Raw genomic sequence first — 12828 nt, 5'->3', positions numbered from 1 at the left:
GCAGAGGGCTGGAGGAGGCAGGAGAGGAGTGCAGAGGGCTGGAGGAGGCAGGAGAGGAGTGCAGAGGGCTGGAGGAGGCAGGAGAGGAGTGCAGAGGGCTGGAGGAGGCAGAAGAGGCGGGCAAAGATGGGAGATATAAGGAGGAATCAGAGAAGAGTGTTCAAGATTTGAATATGTCAAAATGCAGTAGAAATAGCTGTTGTCAATGATACTAGGTGCAGATTAGTATATGTTGCCTCATAATTATTCATTGAATTAATTTAATTTATTATGTTTAATGAGTTAAACAATTTTACTGCATAAGCAGAAAAGCTTATATTATCATACAGAAATGCTGTCATTTTCTATCTTGAGGAGATACGTGAGGGGCACAAGCATGTGTATGTGTGTACATGTACATGTGCAGATGTGCAGAGAGGTGTGGTTGCCAGAGGTCAATATCAGATGCTTTCCTAAAGGATTCTCTACTGTATTTTTTAGGGCACAGTCTCTCATTGAACCTGGATGGGCCTTCCTGATGTAACAAGACTAGCTAGTGGCAATTTCTAGAGTTTCCCCTCTCTCCACTTCCCTAGGGCTAGGTTTTTCAAGATGCACCACTGTGTGTGGATATTTATGTAGGTTTTGGGGGACAAAACTCAGGTCCTTATGTGCTTCTGCAGTAAGCAAAGTATCCATTCATCCATCCCTTTAACCTCTACTTTGTCATTTCTCGTCTGGAGGATCTACCACCATTAATGCTATGTTCCTGTCTTACCTTAATTTATTTCCCAGTGTCTCTGATGATATACCCTATTTTGTCATAGCCATGATTAAAGACTTGATCTCACTGGATGTCAGTGTTAAGGCCATGGAGTTCAGAAATCAATTTTCATTATCATATTCTTATAATCACAGATTATTAGCAATTCAGAGTGCTAAACACCCAATCTTCTAAAACCACAAAACTTCAGAAATAGGATCCCAGTCACCATTATAATTCTAAAGTCACTGAAACTTTAGACTCTTCATACTGTTGATTCCCAATTCAACGCCTCCTCCTCAGCTCCTGAGAGTAAGCATGTGCCCGACTAATTACTGACAGCCCTGTAATGACCAGTCACTTCCTTTCCTGCTTTTAAAGTTTTAAATTTACACCAGACTACAATCTCAATCCTTCAGCATCTTTTCCTGCTGTGGCAAATGATGATGATTTTTTTTTTAAAGAAAATGTATTTTTTCCAGAACACGTTAGTGATAAGAATAAATTACCAAGTGTGGAGAACACAATCCATTCTACTCTGTTTCATTACAACCTTAAAGCCTCATTTCTCCAGACAAGTAAATGCATATGACTCAATAGGTTTATAATTGTAGCCAATAGTCCAATTAAACAACATAAGGAGGAGGCAGCTATAAGCCGCCACAGCAAAGAATAAATGCTTCAGAAAATAATAGATGTTTTCCACTGGGAGAGAGAAGAAAAACTTCAATTACAAGAGAGTACATGAAACAGCTACAGAGAAGGACAGGAGAGAAAGAGGAGTCTCTGACATTTAAAACCTCCAGAATCCCACTAAAGTCAATAAAATCAATTATTCTACACCTCATCATGAGCCATCAGTAAATATCACACTGGGACACATAATTTGCTTTCTAGATATTCTACCTTGCAAACAGCCTAGACATAAATCCTCAGTTACCTTTAGTTCCTGTCTTCCTTACCTATACCCAGTCTTTTCAGTAAATATTTTCAATGCTGGGTCCAAATTATCCTCTGCTTCTGACCCACTGTTCTGCTGTTCATGACACCTCCCACAAAAGCTATCAAGGTTCTTTTCCATTTCCCCTAAACTTGAATTCTTGGCCTCTTAGAGTCATTTGTCAAAGTTGCCGGCAAGGTGGGTCCTGTGAAAGGCAGAGCAGATCACATTGCTCCTGTGCAAATCCTCCCAGGGGCCCCCAATTATGTAAGGAGTGCTAGCTGATGGCAGACACTCCATCCTGGTACCCACTCACCTCCTCTCTTGATACATCTCAGTTCACTTGCTCAGCCCTAGGTATGCTGACCTTGGTGGTACACAAACACACCAGGCACACACGTATACCAAGGCCTATAGCCTTACTCTTTCCCAGATACATATCCATCCTGAAGCCGTGAGTATTCATTCTCACCAATACCTTCACTTATGTTTTGATATGCATTTATTTGGGGCTGATTAATATTTTTTTGTAATGTGTGTGTTTATAAATGTTTGCTTTAATGAAATTTCTACATGAAACTGAAGCAAAAAGTCAGCTTCCTCTTTCCAGTGTCTCCCCTAAACAACTTCGTAACATATGTTTGAAAACAGCCAGCCGTAAAAACTGTAGAGCACGTGTCTATTGTTTGAAATGCTTGAAGCATGCAGGAGACATTTTAGAAATTCAGGGGATGGTTCATTTGAGCTTACTAATCTTCAAGAGTGACCTTATCCATATCCCGTAACCCTTGGCCTACTTGTCCGCCTCATTTCTTCTCTCTCCTCCTCCACTCTGATGTCAAAGATCTAAGTGAAGTCAACTTCAACAGCTTGCCCTTTCCCCACATTTAACAGTTACCAGTGGTTCCCACCGCCTTCCAATCTCTTTAACTTCTCTTCTATGCATTACTCTCATCAACTGGGTCCTCTCTCTTTTCCTTCTTGGCCAGATGAAAACAAAATTCAAGTCACTCTGATTTCTCTTAAACAATAAAGAATTCAAACTATTCTAAAGACAAAGAACATGATCTCACTTGTTTTATAGTTGTAGACAATAGAGAGGCCGAGGAGGTCAGTGCACAGGAAAGGATGCAATCAAAGGTACTGTGTTTGGTTAAACAGAGAGAGCAAGAGGTCCTGGAGTATCCTAGCATAATAGGGAAAAACTGCAGAAAAAGATAACATACTGTACATTCCAAAAAGATAGACAAAAAGACTGGAACTTTTCATACAATATAACCAAGAACTGAGTAAAAAGATTCATTTAACCTTATTTAAATTTTTACGGAACAGACATGGAGAATAACGTCATTGGTTACCCCACTAATATGTATAATTTTTATTTCAGGTGTTGCTTTAAAATCATTTTAATTTTAAAATTTAAAGGATCATAAATCTCTCTGCACTTTACATCAGTATGAACACTGGTCCCTCACGTAGTGCCGAAGGTCCTCTCTAGCAAAGAGTCACCTTGAGCATCCACGTCCACTTCACAATTATTTTCCATTCAGGAAATGAGGTCATTTCCTTCATGTTAATTCCCAGAAAGCTTGTCATCATACGTATGTATTCACTTCCTTATTCTTTCAACAGATAACTATTTGTCACTGAATACAGGCAAAGCACTTTCTTAAAATAAAGCTTCCTGATGTCACAGAGCACAGGGTCACAGGGTCACATGAGACAGATATAAAAATTAACTCAACTACCAAGAAAACTGTGTAATTTGTTAGCCAGTAGCTCATGTTAAAATAAAAACAAAGAAACTAAAAACAAACAAACAAACAAGAGAACTAAAAACCAGTTAGTTGAGGCAATCAAGAACAATAAGTTCCTAATTTTAAAGTCTTCAGAAAGGTTTTGCAAATGTGAAAATCTGAGGTGGCCCAGAATGAAATGCGCTATGTGGGATGACAGCCACCCAGGCAGAGGCTAGAACAATTGTTCTGATTGGGAAATACATTTTTGCCTCTGTCAGAACTTGTAGAAATGGGATCAAAGTGATAAGGAGATCAGCTTTTAAAAGTGGCTTTTGAGGACCTGCTTTACAGTGAATAATAAAATAAAAACAGTCTGAGAGTTTGGAGAAGAGAGACACGACCTGACACATGCTTTGGAAGAACAGCCTGGCTCTACACTACGAATGGGCTTAAGAAATCTGCAGACTAGTTAAGGGTTTGTTGCCAACATTGAAACAAGCTTTAATGATGTTTGGAACTGAGTGGGAGTGATGGGAAAGGTTAATAATAGTTGGATTCCAGATATGAGAAGAAGAGATGATAAATGTCTCCAAAGTTATCTGGAACAAGTAAAATAGTGTCATGAAAGTAGAACACAAACCAGGTATGTTCTTTTAATATCCTGGAAGTCACATTTTATAAAGCAAAATGGCAAATGTGAAACCAACCTTTAAATATACCTTATTTATCCCAAAATAACCAAATTACAATTTCAAGTAAGTCAATCAATGTAAAACTTATTAAAATATTTCAAATTATTTTGCATTTAATGTGTAAGCTATATCCTGATTTAGAGACCTGCTTTTAAGTGCTAAACATGTAAGTAGTAACTTCCAGAGCAGGAATATAAATAGATGAAATATTCCCTTCTATGTTTAATTACATCCAAGTTATGGGAAGTAATTCAATGCTTACCAGTAAAGGGTTAGTTAATAAAGTGTACTATAAACAAGTAGCTACTAAAAGATACTGTTTCAAAAAATATTTAAGAGTATCCATAATATGTCCATAGTAAATGATCAGGGAAGATGGAAAAAAACTAACATATAAAATATGATCTTGTAAGAGGGGCATACAAAGAGGCCTTGGATACATACCCCTAGGAGCCTGGAAAGGCATACACTAAGTGCTCATAAGATGTTATCTTGGGTGGCTGAGATAGGAAAAACCTCGGCTCTGGCATGGGATGGCAGTAATAGTGTACAAATCACACTTAGGATGTGGATTAGAAATCCCATACGGAAATATGTTATCTATAGTTTTTCACTGAGGTTTGGATCAGAAATACAAATTTGGACTCTGTCAGTAGGCAGACGGAATTTAAAGCCACAAGACCAGATGAGATCATTAAGAGAATGACTTTTACCAGAGTCCTAAACTCCAGCTTTAGAGTCAGGAGGATGAGAGAGAATCAGTGTGGAGCTCGGAAAGTACACATTAGGACAAAGGCAACTTGAAGAATGTGATGCTCCAGGCAGTGGAGAAGTGTGACTCATTACAATCGTGGCAGAAAAGTCCAGTCAGAGGGAGGGACACTGAAACCCATAATTACTAGTGTCCAGAAGCATAAATACATGTTTCAGATGACTCACTGAATTACTTCATCAACAATGGTCTTTATCTTTTTGTTAAACACCAAGTTTAAGAACCACTAAACTATTCATTTTCTTGGCACTTAGTATGAAGGTGAAGAAAAATCCCAATGAGGGCTGACCAGTATCAATTCTGTAGAAAGGAGCTTCTAAAAAGTTGGTTCAAGAAAGGGGAAGGAGGCTGGAGATGTGGCTTGGTGGTTAAGGTCACTTGTTGTTCTTCCAAAGGACTCGGGTTCAACCCCCAACACTCAAGTGGCAGCTCATGACAGTCTGCAACATCATTCAGTCCCAACAGATACCCAGCCTCCAAAGGCACCAGGCACCCAGGCAAACGGTACACACATACGCATGCAGAAAGAACACCTATACACACCAAAATAATAATAATAAAAACAAACATAAAGTCTATCTGGAGAAATGTCTCAGAAGAACATTTATTCGTCTTGCAGAAGACTGGGGTTCGGCTCCCAGCACCCACATGGTGGCTTACAACCACCTGTTACTTCAGGGCTTGGGAGATTTGCAGGTAGCTTCTGCACACACAGAACACATAAACACACTCAGGCATGCACATGTACACATACAAAAAGAAAATAAATTCTATTCAAGCAATGAAATGAAAGACCCAGAAATGAGACTCAGGCAACAGGGACAGCTATGCTCTGGCAGTTGTGTATGATGGAAGCATAGAACTAAGGGGTTTACAGAAGAGTCATTTCACGTTCCTCGTACTCCCATTTTATCTTAACACTCAGTCATATCTTAACTCCCTCCCAATACTGCTTCTCTGGCAAGGAATTAAAAACCAGTGACTATGAGTAGACTGATTTCTACATTCTAACACTGGCCAAGTGACCTAACTTATTGGATTAACATGAGATCTAACTCATGATTCAGATCACGAGGACGAAACTACAACCCAAGACAAACACTTCTGAAAAATAACTGCGATCCAATAATTACTAGTGTCCAGAAGCATAGATATATACTTCTGATGACTCTGCTGAATTATTTAATCTACGATGGTCTTTTGTTATCTTTTTTTTTTTGTTAAACATAAAGTTTTAAAACTACTACACTATCCATTTTCTCGGCATTACTATGAAAATGAAAACATTTACCAAGTAGCAAAGAATTAAAAGTAGGTAGCTAGTCGGGTATCTGTTATGGAAGTAAAACAAATGAACTGTGAGCCCGTCAGGACAGGAGCCTAGTAAGACAAAGCATACACTGATTAGACAAATCAAATACTTTCTCAACTTGCAACATTTTGCTAAACCTAAGAAAATTTCAAATTATCGTTTCTGCACAACGAGTCTTTCAATGATGGTTTAAGCTTGCTGGAAGAATTTCACACAGGGCTCACATATTAAAAATTAATTGTAGATAACTATCCAAATTGTTGTATATTGATTCAACAGTAAGTATGCCTTCCTCTTACGTCATTTAGAAAACTTTTTGAGTCTCTTCTACACAGACTATAGAGACTTCCTTTTGTAAATATTAGTACTCAAAATTGAGAAATATTGGCCAGAGGACATATGGGCTATTTGAACTGCTGTAGGGTTGTCATGTAATGCAAACATTTTAAGTTTTGCAGCACGGGCTATAGCTAGCTGAGAGGATATGTTAAATTAACACAAAAAGTTTGGGTATTGATACCACAATCCATTTCACATGAAATGTTTAAAAAGCATTGTGTTGCTGCTCGTGTGACCTTCCTAGGACCCAAACCCCTCTGGCTGCACCAGGTACTTGCCTTCTGGTTAACAACTTTGTTAGTTCATTAGCCTAGCTTGTCAATAATGTCTCCAATCTTCTCAAAAGGGAGTAGTAAAGCCACAAACAGGAATCTGTAGCTGGGAAATGAGGGTCAGTGGCCTACAGATGAAGCAGGATGCTGTGACATCAGCACTTCTTTAATGGATAGGAGTTATTTGCTTGAAATAAAATTCATAAGAAGTTCAAGGGAAGATGGAAGCCAGAGACAGACGAGTGAAATGGCTTTAACTGTTTATGAGGAGAGATGTGTATGCCATACCTGGAGTTGTCTGTGAAAAAGAAAAGTGCTCTGTGAAGCAAAGCAAACAGGAGAAAATCACCAGAGTTTTACAGTTAGTAACCAGAATTGAGAGCTGAGCAATAAAAAAGTTAACAGGATAGCAATGGGTAGGCCATCAAGTAACTCAGGATTAAAAAAAGTCAATGCTTTACATTCTACTGAAGCTACTGTTTACCAAGCATTAGTACAACAGGAAAACGATAATTAATAAATGACAAGAAAATCATTCACTCTCCATGAATGAGCATACACATGTTCTTAGGCCAAACTTCTAGAAGCCAAAGATGGTCTTGTTCTTTGATTAATTCTGCACTATGATTAGTGACCTCACCTGAGTGAGGAGGGGATTCTATATTCATTACTGTGATTGCATTTTGGTAGAAGAGGACCAAGATGACCTTTCCTAGTATGTCAATCGTTGCTACCTGAATCTTGTTGTGCTCTAATATTGTAATTGATAAATGGTATTACTCTGTCATCTTTCTCTACTGAGTTTCTTGAGGATGCTTTAGCTTTAATAGTACCATATAGATGCCAAGAGATTACCTGAATTTAGAAATGTTTTGAGAGGGTGATCACAGCTGAAGGCTGTGACTACTAAAGGGTGACCAGATAGCCTCCAGTTTCCTCTTAGACCTTTGGCATGGATGAAAAGCAACCAACAGTCACTCAAGAAACAAGCATGGCTGTGGCTGCTTCCGCAAATCAGGCTTCCGCCCCATCAGTCTCCTCACTTTTTGCTCTGTCGTTTATGACAGACAGTCAACAGGCACAGGAACCAATCCTCTGTAAGCTTTTCCACTCGACTTGTCTACAACGCATCAGTCTAGCAAACCCCAGTGGAAGAACAGCAAGCATTATTTCTGTGCTTTCAAGCCCTTTCAAGAAGCACTGCTTGGGCTCTTTTCCCCCCTGTTTGCCTCCGGCTACGAGATTGGGCTGAGAGGAAGAGGGCCCTTTAATTGCATCAACCCCCGTTCAAAAGGCTGATTTAGAACACTTAATTTCAAGCAAACGTCGCAGTTGTAGGGTCCCATTTCCATACACAACGTGGCTGAAATAAGGCGGCTACAGAAGAGAAGGTTCTCCACAAAGAAGCTCAATAATTGCTTTCCCTTCTGCACTGTTCACTCCATTCTTATAGAGGAACACAATATTTAAGCATCAATAATTAAGAGAAACTACCGAATGCAGGATCGGTGAGAAAAATGGGTGATGTTGTGACAGTTCTCTGATCTGCAAAGATGCTGGAGTAACCAAGACTCAGGAGAAGCCCCACCCCCGCCCCGTCCACCACTACGTTACTGCTTGCCTTGCCTCCCACTAGTGGGGAAAAAGTTCCCCTAGAAATAAGACTCAGGACTAGTTTTCAAAATAATAAGCTCTCCTAGCAATCTTTGAAGTTTCTGTTTTGAAGTCTCCTTCCATCTTCTCTACCACCCACTGGCCAAGAAGATGCCAAACCCTTAAAGGTCCAATTCTCATTAGTTCCTTTATCTCTGATTGTTTTCCCCACAGATAAACTATTAATATAATTTTTTTAACAAAGTAAAAAGGATTAGGAAATCGACAGAGCCCTTTCATCAGCTGCTTTAGGATGAAACAGTCTCTTCTGTCACAGAGAAAGCAGCCTCTCTGTGAAGCTCGTTCCTCCTTACCTCTCTCTCTCTCCTTTAAATGAAATAGATTAAATCTTCTCCTCATCCTAATTTACTAGAACTAGACAGTGATCAGTATTATATTGGATATTCTTACTTTTAAAAACTCAGATGTAAAGGTGTTTGGGTTTTGTTCATGGGGGAACTTGAAATGGTTTATATAGCTAATGAAAAGTGCACATTAAAGTGAGCGAGCAGATGTGTAAATAAGATAACAAGAAAATATGCAGTCTTAAAATCCCCACAGCTATTTTCCTCGATGAATTGCTATTTGGTTCTCTGAATTATATGACATTGATTATTTTTAACATTATTTTGATTGACAAATAAATACCCTAACAATATGAAATTAGATTTTCTTTTTCAATGGACTCCTAAGGCCATATGGTATTACAGAAGCAAAATGAAACAGAGTGAAAGAGCTACTTCCCTTAGCACAGATATTGCCAAAGCAATACCTTTAAGCAGGACACTATGAACTGTTTAGTTTTTCTCTAGTTAGTCCTTTCAATTTTATTTTAAGAATATAGGCAGAAACCAGTTTTCCTTCTGTCTGCTGCTCTCCAGAGAACCACAGCAAATGGAATTGAGGACCACTGCCCAAAACAAACAACACTACCATAGTTTCTTTATCACATCTGTCATTGACATTTTTCTTAGCAAAAGTTTTAAAAAAATTATGACATATAAATTATTTTATGCTTAATATGTATGGACCCATATATTAAGATTCAGGTCTCATTTATAGTAACTGTTTGACATATATAAAAAAAAGAAAGAAATTAGTTTTGCAGCTGTGCCTGGAGGCATTGGTCATGAGAACATACTGTGGCTTTCCTAGGAAGCTATAGGGCAAACTTCCAAGTATCCTCAACTTGAGCTTCTAATTCCTATGGCTTCCTGACAGATCAATGAACGGCAGCGTTATTCAAACTTTAGGGTTATTAGTTCTCGAATTTGGGTCTCTGGAGGCCCAGCCATTACCCTTCAGATTTTAAAAATACACCCAGGCTCATCCACATAGGACTTAACTAATAGAATTTTGTAGTCTCTAATCATCCTTGTTTAATTAACTTGATCTGATGTTAGCCTCTCAAAAATATGAAAGTGAGAAGAGTGTCACTTTATAGAGCTCACCTCTGTGACACAGGGTTTTGAACACTGGAGTTGGTGAAACATTTCCTCCTAATTCAGTTTCCCCTGACTACTTATCTTGAGGAATTTTATTATCCTTTGGGAGGCCTGCATTCAGTGAATTTTAGGTCAGATTTTCGTGTTCTCCATTGGCACAGCTTTATGTAAAAAATATCAGGTTTGTGAACTTCATGTTGCGCTTCTGCAGTAGGTAGAATAATGGCCCTCAAAGATGCTGATGCCCTAAACTGTGGAGTCTGTGAATACACTATGTTGACTAGGTAATGACCATGCAAGTGGCTAAGGTTAAAGATGTCAACATGGTTAGGCTGTCCTGGGTTATACCAGTGGACCCAAGTTAGGAGACATCACACATCTTTCAAAAAAGAAAGCTATTTTTTTTTTCTTGGCTACAGAGAACCAGAAATATAACAGAGTGAAGATCTGTCCTCTCTTGATTGCTTTGACAATGGGAAAAGGAGACTATGACCCTGCAAAACCCTTCGAGGCTGCAAGGGTATGGAACTTGAATTCTTCCTCAGAGCTTCCTGGAAGAAAATTTCCTCATTCCTGTTGACTTGTAACCAGCAGAACTATAAGATGAGACATGTATGTCCTGTAAGCAGTAACTCCTGTAGTAATTGGTTAGAGCCAACGACAGGAAGCTAATAGAGCATCTCAGTCATGCTACATAGATCATGTCTTTTCAGGGGAGGGTTAAAAGCTGACTAGAGGAAAATGGTCCTGTTTTATCCTGGGATTCATATGTTCATGAAAACAGATGGTGTCATACAAAACCTAGAACCTAGGTTTTAAGTTTGGGACATAGTATCATAGAAGATGCTTCTCTGATGCCTCCCTACTTGAGCTTCTGGTCTTTTCTGGATGTTTATTTACACATCTGTTTTCTCCACTCAATGTCCTTAAATTTTTTTAGATTTTCTTCCATTTATCTGTCTAGTGAGAGCAGACTTAGTCATCTTTCTGCTATGTCTCATGTTGTGTCTCACTTACCTCAAGCTGTCAAGTCTACAGACTTGGCATCTCCATGCTTCAGCACGAACAAATGTAACCATTAAACTTAAAACTTTCATTATGACAGAAAAATAGACGAGAAGCTCTCCTAAAGCAATGTTAAAGATCACTCTTCCTGAATACTGCAGAACTGCTTCTAACTCAAACAGGAAGAAGGCCGGACTCCTCAACTGTATTCTCCCCAGAATATAACTAGCACGGTCAAGCTGGCAAAAAATTATTTTCATGGATACTTTTGAAGTTGAAACTGAATGTATATTTTAAACGGTGAATTCATTTAACCAATGAATTAGGTTGTATTGCCGCAAACATGAGCACAAAAATAAGATATAATTTAGCATGAAGCATATTAGTTTTATTTCAAACACAAGCATTATGAGTGTATTTCAGTAAGAGTTTTTATATGCATGGTACCAGTTTAAATTGAGTCAATTTCTTCAACATTTACCCTACTGTAATCTAGATAAAGTCTTATAATTTGCTTCTACATTTTAGAAATGATTTCTAACAGCAATTAATGAGTAACTTATCGAACACAAGGGCAAGTATAATTTAAGACGGTTTTAATATAGTTTCAAGACTGGGGAAAATTCAAAGAACAAACACGATACTTATGACACATCCTTCTGTTCCTAGGAGCTACATGTAACTTCCAGTACGGCTTTATACTCTTACAACTGTTATTTCTTACTGACTCTATAGAAAACTACATGTAGCATTAATGATCCACCAACATAATTTTCCAGAAACAAATCAGTTAGTAGAGTGTATTCCAACATATTCTAAAAATACAAGACTCTAGGAATAAACAGTCTAAACTACCTGTTGTGGCTCTCAACAAAGCCATGTGCCTGCCTTCTGTACAGAACAAAGGTGCAGCTTCCTGAAGAGATGGGTAGAGTTTCTGTAAAAGCCATTCTCAAGCCCCTGTCCTCGTGCAAAACTATTTAGTAACAGAAATCACCTACTACTCTCCTTAAAACCTTAAGGAGAATCCTTAAGATGTGCTGAAACTGGGGATCCAGGGAAAAAATCGTGGGCAGAACGCTCGGTGTGGTGACTGAGAAGAGTGTTCTGTGGGTTTCTTGATGAGGCAGTCTAGAGGAGAAAAGCTGAAACAGGAAACTAACTTCCAGAAGGAACTATTCGCTCATAGCTCTCAACCTGACAGTAAGAGACTGCACAATACTCTTCTCAGAGATGTGAAGACAGATGCTTACCCTCAAGAAGGGATGCATATTTAAGTATTTCATCAAGCACCACAATATTAGAAATATACAGAAGTAGGATATAAGTATGAAATTGTGACTGTCAGCAGACACGGAACTTCACAGCACAAATAAATCTGTATTCTTCCAACAATATCTTCCCATGTTTTGTTATTATCACTTAATCTGGATAAAATATCAGTAAAAATATGTAATTTATATACTTTCTAAGAGCCTTAGATACCCTGCAACACCTGTAAAAATATTTTAAGTTTTTTCGTATAATGCAAATAGTTTAAAAATGAAAGCTCTAGTGTGCATACTGGGTTTGCTTATGAGGGGAAGTAGCAGGCATTACATTGTGTTTTCAAAGTGATTTTAATAAGCCCACCCCACATGGGCACACATGCATGCACACATACACAACAGTTTACATGCAAGCTATAAATCTGTTGTCAGTGATTGGCTGAAATTTCCCTATATATTATGTTTTAGTTAGAAGTATATTTTAGAGCACAAAAAAACCTAAAGCAAAATAATAGAGGCATTTGGTAATTCTTATAATACTATATGAAACAAAGCACTTACCTTCCATTGCTAATCGCACTGGCAGGAGAGCAACAGGAGAGGGGCTTTATTGTGGGATGAATCATCCCCATGATGCTCTGAGCAACCC

The 12828-nt window shown here is 38.4% G+C and overlaps 1 long non-coding RNA gene across 1 annotated transcript in view; it reads right to left on the bottom strand.

Annotated features, from left to right (window-relative positions):
* LOC114638535 overlaps window positions 1-12828 on the bottom strand; it is a 14674-nt gene extending 1846 nt beyond the window's left edge. The window contains exon 1 of the long non-coding RNA XR_003713896.1: window positions 12741-12828. This is a non-coding gene — a long non-coding RNA (uncharacterized LOC114638535). The remainder of the gene's footprint in view (window positions 1-12740) is intronic.

This window comes from Grammomys surdaster, unplaced genomic scaffold (genome assembly GCF_004785775.1).
Source record: "Grammomys surdaster isolate TR1022 unplaced genomic scaffold, NIH_TR_1.0 125604, whole genome shotgun sequence".
Taxonomy (NCBI): Eukaryota; Metazoa; Chordata; class Mammalia; order Rodentia; family Muridae; genus Grammomys; species Grammomys surdaster.
The sequence above is the reverse complement of the archived record's forward strand: the minus strand, read 5'-3'. Positions and strand labels throughout refer to the sequence as shown.